At 44.6% G+C, this 13,709-nt stretch overlaps 1 protein-coding gene across 2 annotated transcripts in view; it reads left to right on the forward strand.

Moving 5' to 3' along the window:
• Positions 1 to 13,709, forward strand: part of ACACB (acetyl-CoA carboxylase beta) — a 162,948-nt gene that overhangs the window by 187 nt on the left and 149,052 nt on the right. The gene's annotated exons all lie outside the window — the stretch shown is intronic.

Genomic DNA, 13,709 nt, shown 5'->3' on the forward strand with positions numbered 1-13,709 from the left:
AGGGAGTGCACCTGGTCAGTGCCACTGCTTGCTGTGCTAGAGGCTGGATGCTACGCTCCTATTAGATGGTGTGCACTTGTCCTGTGGAATCAGGGTCTGTGCACTTGTATTGTTTCTATAGTTCCTTTCATGGCAGTAGTGGGGCATGGCTCCTCCTGGGCATCAGATCACTGAGAGACCAGTGTGCCCCAGTCCATGTCTGACCACTGCTCTGCACCCTGTCCATGTGATCTGATGGGTGCTATGGATCTATTTTTACTTGTGCTCCGATCACCTGCTATTCCCAGCAGGGGCCACCCCAGTACATGCTCCGCCATGGGACACCGTGACCTTTGGCACACTTGTGCCAGCCGATCACACAGAGGCCTGTATTTAGGGAATTGTGGCACTGAGGAGCGAGCCTGCGGGTAAACCATTCCTGGCAGGACCCTGTTCTCAGAGCTTCACCCAACCTGTATGTGCAGCACGCCAGCCTCGCCCCTCTGTACTTCTACACCTTTACAGTCATATGAAAAAGTTTGGGCACCCTATTAATCTAAAGCTTAATGTTTTATAAAAATTGGTGTTTTTGCAACAGCTATTTCAGTTTGATATATGTAATAACTGTTGGACACAGTAATGTTTCTGCCTTGAAATGAGGTTTATTGTGCTAACAGAAAATGTGCAATCTGCATTCAAACAAAATTTGACAGGTGCATAAGTATGGGCACCTCACCAGAAAAGTGACATTAATATTTAGTAGATCCTCCTTTTGCAAAAATAACAGCCTCTAGTCGCTTCCTGTAGCTTTTAATGAGTTCCTGGATGAAGGATGAAGGTATTTTTGACCATTCCTCTTTACAAAATAATTCCAGTTCAGTAAAGTTTGATGGTCGCTGAGCATGGACAGCCCTCTTCAAATGATCCCACAGATGTTCAATGATATTCAGGTCTGGGGACTGGGATGGCCATTCCAGAACATTGTAATTGTTCCTCTGCATGAATGCCTGAGTAGATTTGGAGCGGTGTTTTGGATCATTGTCTTGCTGAAAGATCCATCCCCTGCGTAACTTCAACTTTATCACTGATTCTTGAACATTATTGTCAAGAATCTGCTGATACTGAGTGGAATCCATGCGTCCCTCAACTTGAACAAGATTCCCGGTGCCGGCATTGGCCACACAGCCCCAAAGCATGATGGAACCTCCACCAAATTTTACTGTGGGTAGCAAGTGTTTTTCTTGGAATGTTGTGTTTTTTTGCCGCCATGCATAACGCCTTTTTGTATGACCAAACAACTCAATCTTGGTTTCATCAGTCCACAGGACCTTCTTCCAAAAATAAATTGGCTTCTGCCCAAACTTTTTCATATGACTGTATTTCAGAAGTTTTTGGAACTTTTCCGATCGGTGAAGGAGCTGATCTCTACCTGTGCTGTGGATGTCACCACCAAGTACGAGAGGAGATCCAGCGTACACCAGTATGGCTGAAACCACACTGTGCACTGGCGTTCTGTACCTGAAGAAAATGTCTGCCATGCTCGCAGCCTTGTGCCAGCCAGACGTATGCCCAGGGACCCTCTGAGCGACATGTGCCCCCTGTTACACAATGGAGAGTAACTGTCTATCCTTTTAGTATCAGCTCGGTGGTGGTCCGAATCCTGGCACCGCTCCGAGCAGCTGTTAACCCCTTACCGATGGACCCCATTTTCACTTTTGCACTTTAGTTTTTTCCCCACCTTCTTCCAAAAACCATAACGTATTTATTTTCCCATCCTCATGGCTGTATGAAAGCTTGCTTCTTTTTGCGAGCCGAGTTGCTGTTTTGAATGACACCATATAATGTACTAAAAAACTGGAGAGAAAAATCCAGTGGAAAAAAATCAATCACAATTCGGGTTATAGAGTTTTTTGTTTTTACGGCTTATTGTTCGATCAAAGTAACCTGGCAATTATTGTCCAGGGCAGCACGACTGTCTGGTTTTATGTTGTTAGTAGTTAAAAAAAACAAAAACAGAACTTTGTAAAGAAAGAAAAACCAATTGGTCCGTGTCACCTGTTTCCAAGTCCCAGATCTGTTATTTTTCCATTGTTGGAGCTATGCGAGGGCATTTTTTGTGACAAGCTATAGTTGTTGTTTTTTTTTTTGTTACTTATTATGTTTTGATAGCTTTTTATTCCATTTTTTAATGAGATGTTAGCTTACCGAATAATGCCAATTCAGGTGTTTTTTTTTCTTTTTATTGGGCTTTTATCATAAATGTTGATTAAATGTAGTTTTTCATAGATTAAACATTAAACTTTGTGGACATAGTGATATTAAATGTTTATTTTTTATATTTAAATTGGGAATAGGTGGGTGATTAAACTTTTATATTTTTTAATTTATTTTTTTTTAACACATTTTTTTTTTATTGCCGCTTTAGGGGACTTTGAATATGTGATCCCTTCTACTATATACTCTAGTATTGCAGTATATAGCAAAAATAAGAAATCTGTGAAGCCCAGCCTAAAGATGGTGGGGGCCTTCAGTAGGTCTCCGGCTTGCAGGTTAACCCATCGGCATCTATGGGGTCACATACACATCTAGCTTTGATCACTGCTGTTAGAGGCAGGTTACGGCTGTATGACGCAGCCAACACCTGCTGCAAATGGAGTGGTCTCAATTCTATACTTTGCCCATTCCATACAGCTGCTTCTAATGTAAACGTACATCCTAGTGTGGCTATCCTGTGTATTGCAGCTTTGTTCCATTCATATTCCGAGGCCTGATTTTCCATCTACAACACGTGGCAGCTGCGGTCAATCACTGGCCTCAGCGGTCTTATGTCACTCTACTCTGCATTACTGAGACCACGACTGACTGCAGGGGTCATGCTTTGTAGACTGGATGTCACCACTGCAGCCTTGCCAACAAAGAATTGGAGGGAACATGGGAAGGTGGCACTGGAGTGTCCGTGTCCACTACATTGTATAATGCCCCCATCTATTAGCGACGTCGCAGCTTGTGGGAAAGCGCGCCCTGTATACTGGGCTGTGACGTGCGGTGAAACACCGCCCATAATTAGGGTCACCTAGGGGGGAATCCAGGAAGTCCGGAAGTTGACGTGACATCAGTGGCGGCTGAAGCCGCGGTCAGCTATAGCGCCTCTCACAGGCACATATGGAAGCCGAAGGTATTTACAAAAATACTTAGTTAAAAGGTGTAAATCAATGGGGGCATTATACAATGTAAGTTACAAGAATTTGCCTTTTTTGTTTTTAAATGAACAACGCCTCTAATGAGGAAAAAGAACAGAATCCATAGGGGCTGAGCATATTGTAGATAATGCACACACATCTATCAGTTAGGCTCCTTTTGGCATTTGTTTTCCCAGTATACTAATACAGCCCCAATTCTATAAAAGGGAATCTGCCAACATGTTTTGCTACCTAATCTGAGAGCAGCATGATGTAGAGACAGATGCTGATTCCAGTGATATGTCACTTTAGGCTGCTTGCTGTATCTGTGAAAAAAAACAAACCTGTTTTATCAGCAGGATATCATTAGAGGACTATTAAACCTGTTGCCATGTAATCCTCCATATTCATGAGCTCTGTATAGACCCATCCTCACCACAAATTGGCAGCTTAATGCCTATGCACAGTGTACACAGGTGCAAACCATTGATGTGGGCGGGTTATACAGAGCTCAGCAGGTAGATTGGCAGCAGTTAAAACTGTGATTTTTATCAAACCGCCAGTAAGTGACACATCGCTAGAATCAGGGTCTCTGACCCTACATCCTGCTGCTCTCAGATTACACACTAAAAACCTGGGGACTGATTCCTTTAAAAAAAAAAAAAAAAGGATCCTATTGTTCTGCTTGGACAAGACAAATGCTCTCGGGCATCTTATTTCTGGCTAGTTGTCACCATCAGATGTTCTTTTCAATAATAATAATAATCTTTATTTATATAGCGCCAACATATTCCGCAGCGCTTAACAATTCAAAGGTTCATGTACAACAGTCATAAGTAACATAACTAAAGATAATACAATAATTACAGCAAAAATAATGACGACCCTGCTCCTAAGAGCTTACAATCTACAATGAGGTGGGGGTGACACAGTACAGGGGCTTATTTACAAGGATGGTCCAGCCATCTTGAGGGGATGAGGGATAGATAAAGGCTGCATGAGCTTATCACCAGCTAGTATCTGTAGTGCTTTTTGGTTCGGTGGAGACTTATGTTTGGAGAAATAAGGAATGGGCTATAAGAATATAAAAGGACTTTGATTAGGGAACGTGATAGGCCGCCTTAAACAGATGTGTTTTTAGGGAGCGCCTAAAACTGTGTAAGTTGTGGTTCATCCTAATTTCTTGGGGTAGAGCATTCCAAAGAATAGGTGCAGCTCGGGAGAAGTCTTGAAGCCGGGAGTGGGAGGTACGGATTAGTGCGGATGTTAGTCGAAAGTCGCTTGCAGAGCGTAGAAAACGGGTAGGCTGATAAACAGAGATGAGGGAAGAGATGTAGGGGGGTGCCCCACTGTGGAGATCTTTGTGGGTGAGAACAAGCAATTTAAATTGGATCCTATAATGTATGGGCAGCCAGTGCAATGACTGGCACAGAGCGGAAGCGTCTGAGTAACGATTAGCCAGATAGATGACCCTGGCTGCAGCATTAAGGATGGACTGGAGGGGGGAAAGTCGAGTGAGGGGGAGGCCAATTAAGAGAGAGTTACAGTAGTCAAGGCGGGAGTGGATCAGGGCAACAGTGAGGGTTTTTGTTGTTTCCAAGGTGAGAAAGGGGCGGATTCTAGAGATGTTCTTCAGGTGCAACAAACAAAAGCGGGCAGGAGATTGTATAAGGAAGGTGAAGGAAAGATTGGTGTCAAATTCAACACCCAGACAACGCGCCTGCTTGCTCGGCATAATTGTGGTGCCACACACGGAGAGAGAGATGTCAGATTTGGAGAGGTGAGTAGACGGCGGGAACAGAAGAAGTTCAGTTTTTGAGAGGTTGAGTTTCAGATAGAGAGCGGACATGATTTTAGAAATTGCGGCCAGTCACTGGTGTTCTGTAGTACAGTGGGGGTAAGGTCAGGGGATGAGGTGTATAGTTGTGTGTCATCAGCATAAAGATGGTACTGAAAGCCAAATTTGCTGATTGTCTGTCCAATTTCAATATTAAGTAATAGCATTGAAATAAATAAATATGCAACCTGCATATAAACACCGTCTTCGAGGGCATGATTTTGCTTACAACATTGCAGTATACAGAGCAAATTAAAACGCATGCTATTACAAGTATGAAACATGTTTGTTTTTGTGCTTATTGTATCCTAGACTAGATTTTTTTTTTTCTCCCTGACACCAGAGAAACTTGAATGTGAATCCAGAAATTCAGTTAAGCGCATAAGTCATGGACAAATTGCTAAGTTGTATTATAACCAGTGAGGGACATGATGGACACTGAATATCAGCTGTGTGGTATGTGCGTCATAAGAACTTCTGTCTCCAGCTATTCTGTTCTTCTGTAAAATCCAGGAAGTGGTGCCTGGGAGCCATGGGAATGAAAAATATATAATTTCCTTTCTTGGCCTTGTTTCAGAGAATATGAATGATAACTAGTGATGAGCGAGCATGCTCGCCACTGGTCGGTACGCGCCCAAGCATCTCAGTACTCGAGATGCTCAGAGCTCGCCGAGTACTTTCAAGATGCTCGGGCGGGAGCTCGGGTCCCCATCCTGCATGTTTGGCGCTATTTAGAGCACCAATCATGCAGGGATTGTCTGCCACTTACTGTAATGTCACAGCCATGGTGGTTGTGGCATTAGTGATTGCCCAAATCGGTACACCGGTACTCGACAATTTAGAACAGAAAGAATAGAGCTTCACACATAGATTAGATAGATAGAAACATGTCAGTCACATATATATGAAGTACAGTGACAGTGTTGCTTACTGTACTTGTCATTTAGTGTTAAAATAAAGGATTTATTTAAAAAAAAAATTGGCGTGGGGTTCCCTGTAATTTTAGTCTCTAGCGGAGGTTAAGCAGATGGCTGGGGCAAATGTTTGAAGCCTGGGAAGGGGGTAATACCCACGAAGCTTCCCAGGCTACTAATATCAGCCCCCAGCTGAATACCTAGCCTTTACCAGCTATTAAAATGGGGACTCCCCAAAAAAATGACGTGGGGTCCCCCCTATTTTAATAGCTAGCAAAGGCTAGGCAGACAGCTGGGGGCTGATATTAATAGCCCAGGAAGGGTGCCATGAATATTGGCCCCCTCCCAGGCTAGAAACACCAGCCGTCAGCTGCCCCAGAAATGGCGCATCCATAGGATGCGCCAATTCTGGCGCTTAGCCTCGCTCTTCCCTCTGCCCTGTAGCGGTGGCAGTGAGGTAATAGGGCTGGGGTTGATGTCAGCTTATAATGCCAGCTGACATCAAGCCCAGGTTAGTAATGGAGAGGCGTCTATAAGACACCCCCATTACTAACCCCATAGTCAAAGTTAAAAAAACACACAAACACCCAGAATAAAGTCCTTTAATTTAAATAAACACACAATTCTTTAATGTTCTAAATTAAACCATACTTACCATCACGCCCATTCCAGCTGAAGCCAATGTCTTCTGCAATAAAAGTAAAATAATAAACCAACCTCATCCTTACCTTTCCATGGTTCCCAGGACGGCTCCAGCTCTGCTACATTCACATGACAGGCTGGATTGCAGCCGAAAGCTGCCATCCAGCTTGCCATGCCGCAGACACTGAGAAGCGCAGGCATGCTTGCGCTCCTCAGTGTCTGGCTGTGATGGCATAAAGATGAGCCGAGGTCATGTCCAATGAACTCAGCTCACCTCATGCAAGTCACTGACAGCGTGGGAGAATTCTCCTGCGCTTGCGGTGAGCGTGAGAGAAGTCTCCTGCTCAAGCGCTGAGCGCAGGAGAATTCTCCCACGCTGTCAGTGACGTGCATGAGGTGAGCTGAGTTCATTGGACATGAAGTCGGCTCATCTGGATGCCGTCACAGCCAGACACTGAGGAGCGCAAGCATGCCTGCGCTTCTCAGTGTCTGCGGCATGGCAAGCTGGATGGCTGCTTTCGGCTGCGATCCAGCCTGTCATGTGAATGTAGCAGAGCTGAAGCTGTCCTGGGAACCATGGAAAGGTAAGGATGAGGTTGCTTTACACCGCTTGCAGAATTATTAGGCAAATGCGTATTTTGATCACTTTGATACTTTTTATACATGTTGTCCTACTCCAAGCTGCATAGGCTTGAGAGCCAACTACTAATTAAGTAAATCTGGTGATGTGCATCTCTGTAACGAGGAGGGGTGTTGACTAATGACATCAACACCCTATATAAGGCATGCTTAATTATTAGGCAACTTCCTTTCCTTTGGCAAAATGGGTCAGAAGAGAGATTTGACGGGCTCTGAAAAGTCCAAAATTGTGAGATGTCTTGCAGAGGGATGCAGCAGTCTTGAAATTTCCAAACTTTTGAAGCGTGATGATCTCCGAACAATCAAGCGTTTCATGGCAAATAGCCAACAGGGTCGCAAGAAGCGTGTTGGCCAAAAAAGGCACAAAATAAATGTCCATGAATTGAGGAAAATCAAGCGTGAAGCTGCCAAGATGCCATTCGCCACCAGTTTTGCCATATTTCAGAGCTGCAACGTTACTGGAGTATCAAAAAGCACAAGGTGTGCGATACTCAGGGACATGGCCAAGGTAAGGAAAGCTGAAAAACGACCACCTTTGAACAAGAAACATAAGATAAAACGTCAAGAATGGGTCAAGAAATATCTTAAGACTGATTTTTCAAAGGTTTTATGGACTGATGAAATGAGAGTGACTCTTGATGGGCCAGATGGATGGGCCAGAGGCTGGATCAATAAAGGGCAGAGAGCTCCACTCCGACTCAGACGCCAGCAAGGTGGAGGTGGGGTACTGTTATGTGCTGGTATCATCAAAAATGAACTTGTGTGACCTTTTCGGGTTGAGGATGGAGTGAAGCTCAACTCCCAGACCTACTGCCAGTTTCTGGAAGACAACTTCTTCAAGCAGTGGTACAGGAAGAAGTCCGTATCATTCAAAAAAAACATGATTTTCATGCAGGACAATGCTCCATCACATGCATCCAACTACTCCACAGTGTGGCTGGACAGTAAAGGTCTAAAAGAAGAAAAAATAATGACATGGCCCCCTTGTTCACCTGATCTGAACCCCATAGAGAACCTGTGGTCCATCATAAAATGTGAGATCTACAGGGAGGGAAAACAGTACACCTCTCGAAACAGTGTCTGGGAGGCTGTGGTGCCTGCTGCACGCAATGTTGATCGAAAACAGATCAAGCTACTGACAGAATCTATGGATGGAAGGCTGTTAAGTGTCATCATAAGGAAAGGTGGCTATATTGATTGATCACTAATTTTTTTTGTTTTTGCATGTCAGAAATGTTTATTTCTAAATTTTGTGCACGGATATTGGTTTACCTGGTGAAAATAAGCAAGTGAGATGGGATTATATTTGGTTTTTATTAAGTTGCCTAATATTTCTGCACAGTAATAGTTACCTGCACAAACAGATATCCTCCTAAGATAGCCAAATCTAAAAAAAAAACACTCCAACTTCCAAAAATATTAAGCTTGGATATTTATGAGTCTTTTGGGTTGATTGAGAACATAGTTGTTGATCAATAATAAAAATAATCCTCTAAAATACAACTTGCCTAATAATTCTGCACACAGTGTATTATTTTACTTTTATTGCAGAAGACATTGGCTTCAGCTGGAATGGGCGTGATGGCAAGTATGGTTTAATTTAGAACATTAAAAAATTGTGTGTTTATTTTAATTAAAGGACTTTATTCTGGGTGTTGTGTTTTTTTTAAATACTTTACTAGAAATTCATGGCGGACATGTCTAATATTGGTGTGACCCCATGAATTTCGGGCTTAGGGCCAGCTGATAATACCAAGCTGACCCTAACCCCTTTATTACCCAGTGAGCCACCGCACCAGGGCCCTGGATGAGTTGGGTACAGCGCCAGAAGATGCCGCTTCTATGAACGTGCCGTTTTCTGGGGTGGCTGCGGATTGCAATTTGCAGCTGGGGGGGGGGCAGAAAGCTTGGGCCTCCCTGCGCTGCGGATTCCAGCCCCCAGCTGCCTAGTTGTACCTGGCTGGACACAAAAATAGGGCGTTTCTGCAAGATGAAGGCATTGAAGCTATGGACTGGCCTGCCCGTTCCCCAGACCTGAATGCGATTGAGCACATCTGGGACATCATGTCTCTCTCCATCCACAAATGTCACGTTGCACCACAGACTGTCCAGGAGTTGGCGGATGCTTTAGTCCAGGTCTGGGAGGAGATCCCACAGGAGACTATCCTCAACCTCATCAGGAGCATGGCCAGGCGTTGTAGGGAGGTCATACAGGCACGTGGAGGCCACACACAATACTGATCCTCATTTTTTACTTGTTTTAAGGACATTACATCAAAGTTGGATCAGCCTGTTGTGTGTTTTTCCACTTTAATTTTGGGGGTGACTCCAAATCCAGGCCTCCATTGGTTAATAAATTTGATTTCCATTGATGATTTTTGTGTGATTTTGTTGTCAGCACATTCAACTTTGTACAGAACAAAGTATTCAATGAGAATATTTCATTCATTCAGATCTAGGATGTGTTTTTTTGAGTGTTCCCTTTATTTTTTTGAGCAGTGTGTATATATAATATATTCCCATGGCTCCCAGGCACCAATTCCTTGATTTTACATATACATTACTGCATCTTTGCCCCAAAGTAATAATGGAAACTTGGATCATTTCAGAAACCAGCACAAAACAATGTAATTGTTATTAATTCATGACACTCTTAAAGTATTTCTGCTTTGTGAAACTGAATGGGCAAAGACTAGTCATATGTGGTGGACTTCATGTACCTGAACAGAACTACTTAGTCTTATGCGATGTTGCCAATTTGTTACTGTTTATTTCTATTTTTGCACAGGCCTCATAATCCTGTCTGAGACGTACAAAATAAAATCGTATTAATGAATTCTAGTTATATTAGTTGCACAGTACATTTATATTGAGAACTTATTGTTAATATAAGTAATCTAATATAAGATCTGTGGGGGTCCAACTCGTGGCACCCCCATAATTGGCTGTTATCGTGACGCGCCCCCTGGGCCAGTGTTGTTTGGGGGGATACCCGGAGCCGGATCGGATGGGGGTTGTAGTCTCCGAGTGGCAGTGACCCGGTCCGTGCCCAGGGTGTCAAGCTCAGTGTGTGGCAGTCCTTATAGATGTTACTAGATGTTCTTTTATGTCGACTACGCCACCCGTTGATTTGCGGTCACTAGGGCCGCCGCTGCAGCAGGGTCCGCTGAGGCTGGTGGTGTGTGTGCAGCTTCGGGTAGTATAACCCCCAACGGGAGGGGTATAGCCTCAGGGGGTCAGTTGCAGAGGATGGTGGTTGTGGAGGTGCAGTGAGGATGGTAATGAGACTCAGAGTCGGGCTGTGCAGTTCAGGGTTTTTACTTACTGCTGCTGTTCTGGTCACTCCGGCCTTGAGTGACCGCCCGAGCCGCGCTGCGTCCACCAGGTCCTGGACTCGGCCAACCCCCAGGTGATTCTGGAGCGTGGTCCTGAGCTCCCTTTCTGACTTGTCCTTCTCTCTGGCCTTCCCCACCAGGGATCCACCTAAGTCCGGCTCCCTCGGGCCTCTTGTTGGTAAACCCTTGTCTCTGGGTTCCCTGACCCTATTCTTGGTTTGCCTTCCGGGTGGATTTAGTGGGTGGTCGTGGCAGATCCTGCCCACGACCTCCGGTCTCTGGCTAAGGATTAGGGCCCTCCACCAGCTTGGGATCCGGTACCCTTGTGCCAACTCTTCACCCTCTGATCTAATCTTGGGTTCTTGGAGTTCTCTCTTCTCCCCCTCTGGGTCCTTCTTTCTCCTCTCTCTCTCTCTCTTGGCCTTGGAGCTGCTCTCCTCCTCTGCTCCTCAGGTTACACTCAGACAGACTGACCAAACCTCTACAAAAGACCCTGATCTAAGATGGTTCCCACCTTATATACTCCCTCTATGTGTGAGCTCAGGTGACCAGCACCCAATGAGCTCCTAGCATTACCCAGACTGCTCCCCCTATCTGCCCCTACACTACTGGGATGTTCCACCCCCCTCCCACTCCAGCCAGGGACAGACACTGTCGTACCTGCACATTTCTCTAGTGGGAGTACCATTGATCTGTCCCCCGGAAATGGGATGTGTGTAGTGCATGCAGCCTACTGAGCTCAGTTCCACACTCCATCCTTACCCGGGAGTGGAATACCACACCTCTGGCTTGAGGTGTAATACCCCTGTAGCAGCCGAATCCTCAGGGTGCTACATTCGCATCCGGCGAGTGTACACAGCAGAACACTGCCATACACTATTTAGTGGCTGCTGCTGGTACTGCCTATCAGCACCTGTTGTCTTCTATTGGGGCAGATAAGTTGCTCCTGGCATCCAGCCCCCAGAAATAACAGCTGATTGATGGGGGTCCAAAGTATCGAACCTTGTATCGATCTTGTATTGACTTATCGTAAAGCAATATAAAAGCAGTGAACAACCTTTTAGAAGTTACTGAACATTTTGACAGAATATTCATAGAATAGACTGCATAGTATAGATGGCCATACAAATTAGATTTGCATGTGTGGCCAACAGCTACCTCTCATGAGCTCCCTATACACCTGCATACTTCTCTTTGGCCAAGCATGTGTTGTTATTGGGGAGAAGGAAATTAGCTGCCATTAGAGGAGTGTGCCAAAGGGTTATCACCCAGAGAACAAAAGGATCGGGCAGTCAGCTGCCTGATCCTTATATCCCTGCTAAGTATACAAATTGTGGCCTAAGGCCGGACAACCCCTTTATCTCATCATTATGTTGCAGATATGTATGGTGCGGATCGGTAATACAGTGGCCATACAATTTTTGTGTCCAATACTTTACCCTCTTGAGTCTCTATATCTACATAAAGAGGTTATTTTTCTTAGGGTGTGATACATTCCAGAAGTTAAAGGAAGCCGGTCACTAGATTTGTGCTGCCCAAATCGCAGGCAGCATATATCACTGCCTGGATGCACGCGTGCACATAGGTATTTTTTTTTCTGAAATGCTTTAGTATAGTTTGAAAAACCACTAGAGGCCGGACTAGTGCAGCGGAGCCCCCGGCCGGTCTCTCCCTGCATCGCCCCAGAGGATTGACAAGTCTCCCACAAGTGTAAAGTGGGATAGACCTGTCACTGCACTAGAGCTGTGTAGGGAGAAGCCGGTCGGGAGCTGCATCTGATTTGTCTAATTTCTCCTTATAGTCCCCCGGCTGGCTTCTCAAGCTGCAATTATGGAGCCAGATTCAAATTCTTTTTGCGTGCTTTGATCAGTTTGAATGGAATAAATGGTTCCCTTTAAAGAGATTGTCAGCACGGAGTGACAGTTCAAACCAGGTGCTGTGTACAACGTGGTGTGACCAAACATTTATGTGCACCTTCCCACCTACTTGTTTTCTCTTTATCTCTGCCCCCCCCTCTTCTTTGATTGACAGCTCTGGCTTTATAGAGCCAGAGATGGGCAAAGATCAATGGAAAACAAGTAGGTGGGAGGGTGCACCGATCACCTGTACTTGGTTTGAACAGTCATTCTGTGCTTAGAGTCCCTACAAAAACCATGACAAATAGACATTTCCTTTGCTGTCCCGCTATATGGCTCCAATTTTATATGGTGGTATGCAGACACTTTTTTTTTTTTGTCAAATTTGATATAAATGGTGGCATGGCTTTACGTGAAACCACTTGTATTCTGATGGAGCTGCTGCTGAAGGCTCCGAACAGAACCACCAAGGAGGTGTGACTAAGGCCACGTGCGCACGCTGAGTATTTGGTATGTTTTTTACCTCAGTATTTTTAAGCCAAAACCTTTGCTTGTTCCACTCCTGCTTTTGGCAAATACTGAGGTAAAAAACATACCGAATACTCGGCGTGTGCACGTGGCCTTAGATGCCTATATTGTCTATGCTGCACTGTGACAAAACAGCCAGTCTTTGGCTATGTTCACACAATGAGCTTTTGATGTTGCTGATTTTCTGCAGCATTTCTGCACCCATTAAGTAAAATAAGGTCACTTGCATTTTTTCGAAAATACGCAGTGTAAAAAACTCACCAAAACCTCATTGTGGGAACGTGGTCTTAGTCAGCACAGTAAAAGTTTGCTTTGAATAATGCCGAGATTATTTGTTAATTAGTAGCCTTTGGCATGAAGTTGCATTGTGAATGCCTTATGTGTTCTGTCAGACTTTGTAATGTGGTTTTACTCCAGTACGTTATCCTCATTTGTAGTGTGACGGTGTCACGTGTAAGTGACTACATCAATCTCTGTTGACTTAGCTGTCTAGACTTCATTTCTGATTATCCATCTGCCGGATACTTTGGACACTTTTACTATTTTGGCAGTTTGGGTCTGATAAAAGAATAAAAGATAAGGGTACGTGCACACGGCGTCTTTTTCAGACTTATTCTGCGGTAAAAAGAGCTGTGAAAGCAACCCATAAAATGCACAGCAATGTCAAAACTACATTGTTATGTATATGTCCCCTTATTTCATGTCTTTTAACCGCTTGAAAACCCTGAAACTTTTAGAAGTGACCTGCTCATTCTTTGGGCTGCTTCCGTTTTCAAACCGTACGATCTATATGCTTGGAA

Source organism: Phyllobates terribilis, unplaced genomic scaffold, assembly GCF_046119375.1.
Source record: "Phyllobates terribilis strain yellow unplaced genomic scaffold, ASM4611937v1 Scaffold_1__5_contigs__length_1240528914, whole genome shotgun sequence".
NCBI lineage: Eukaryota > Metazoa > Chordata > Amphibia > Anura > Dendrobatidae > Phyllobates > Phyllobates terribilis.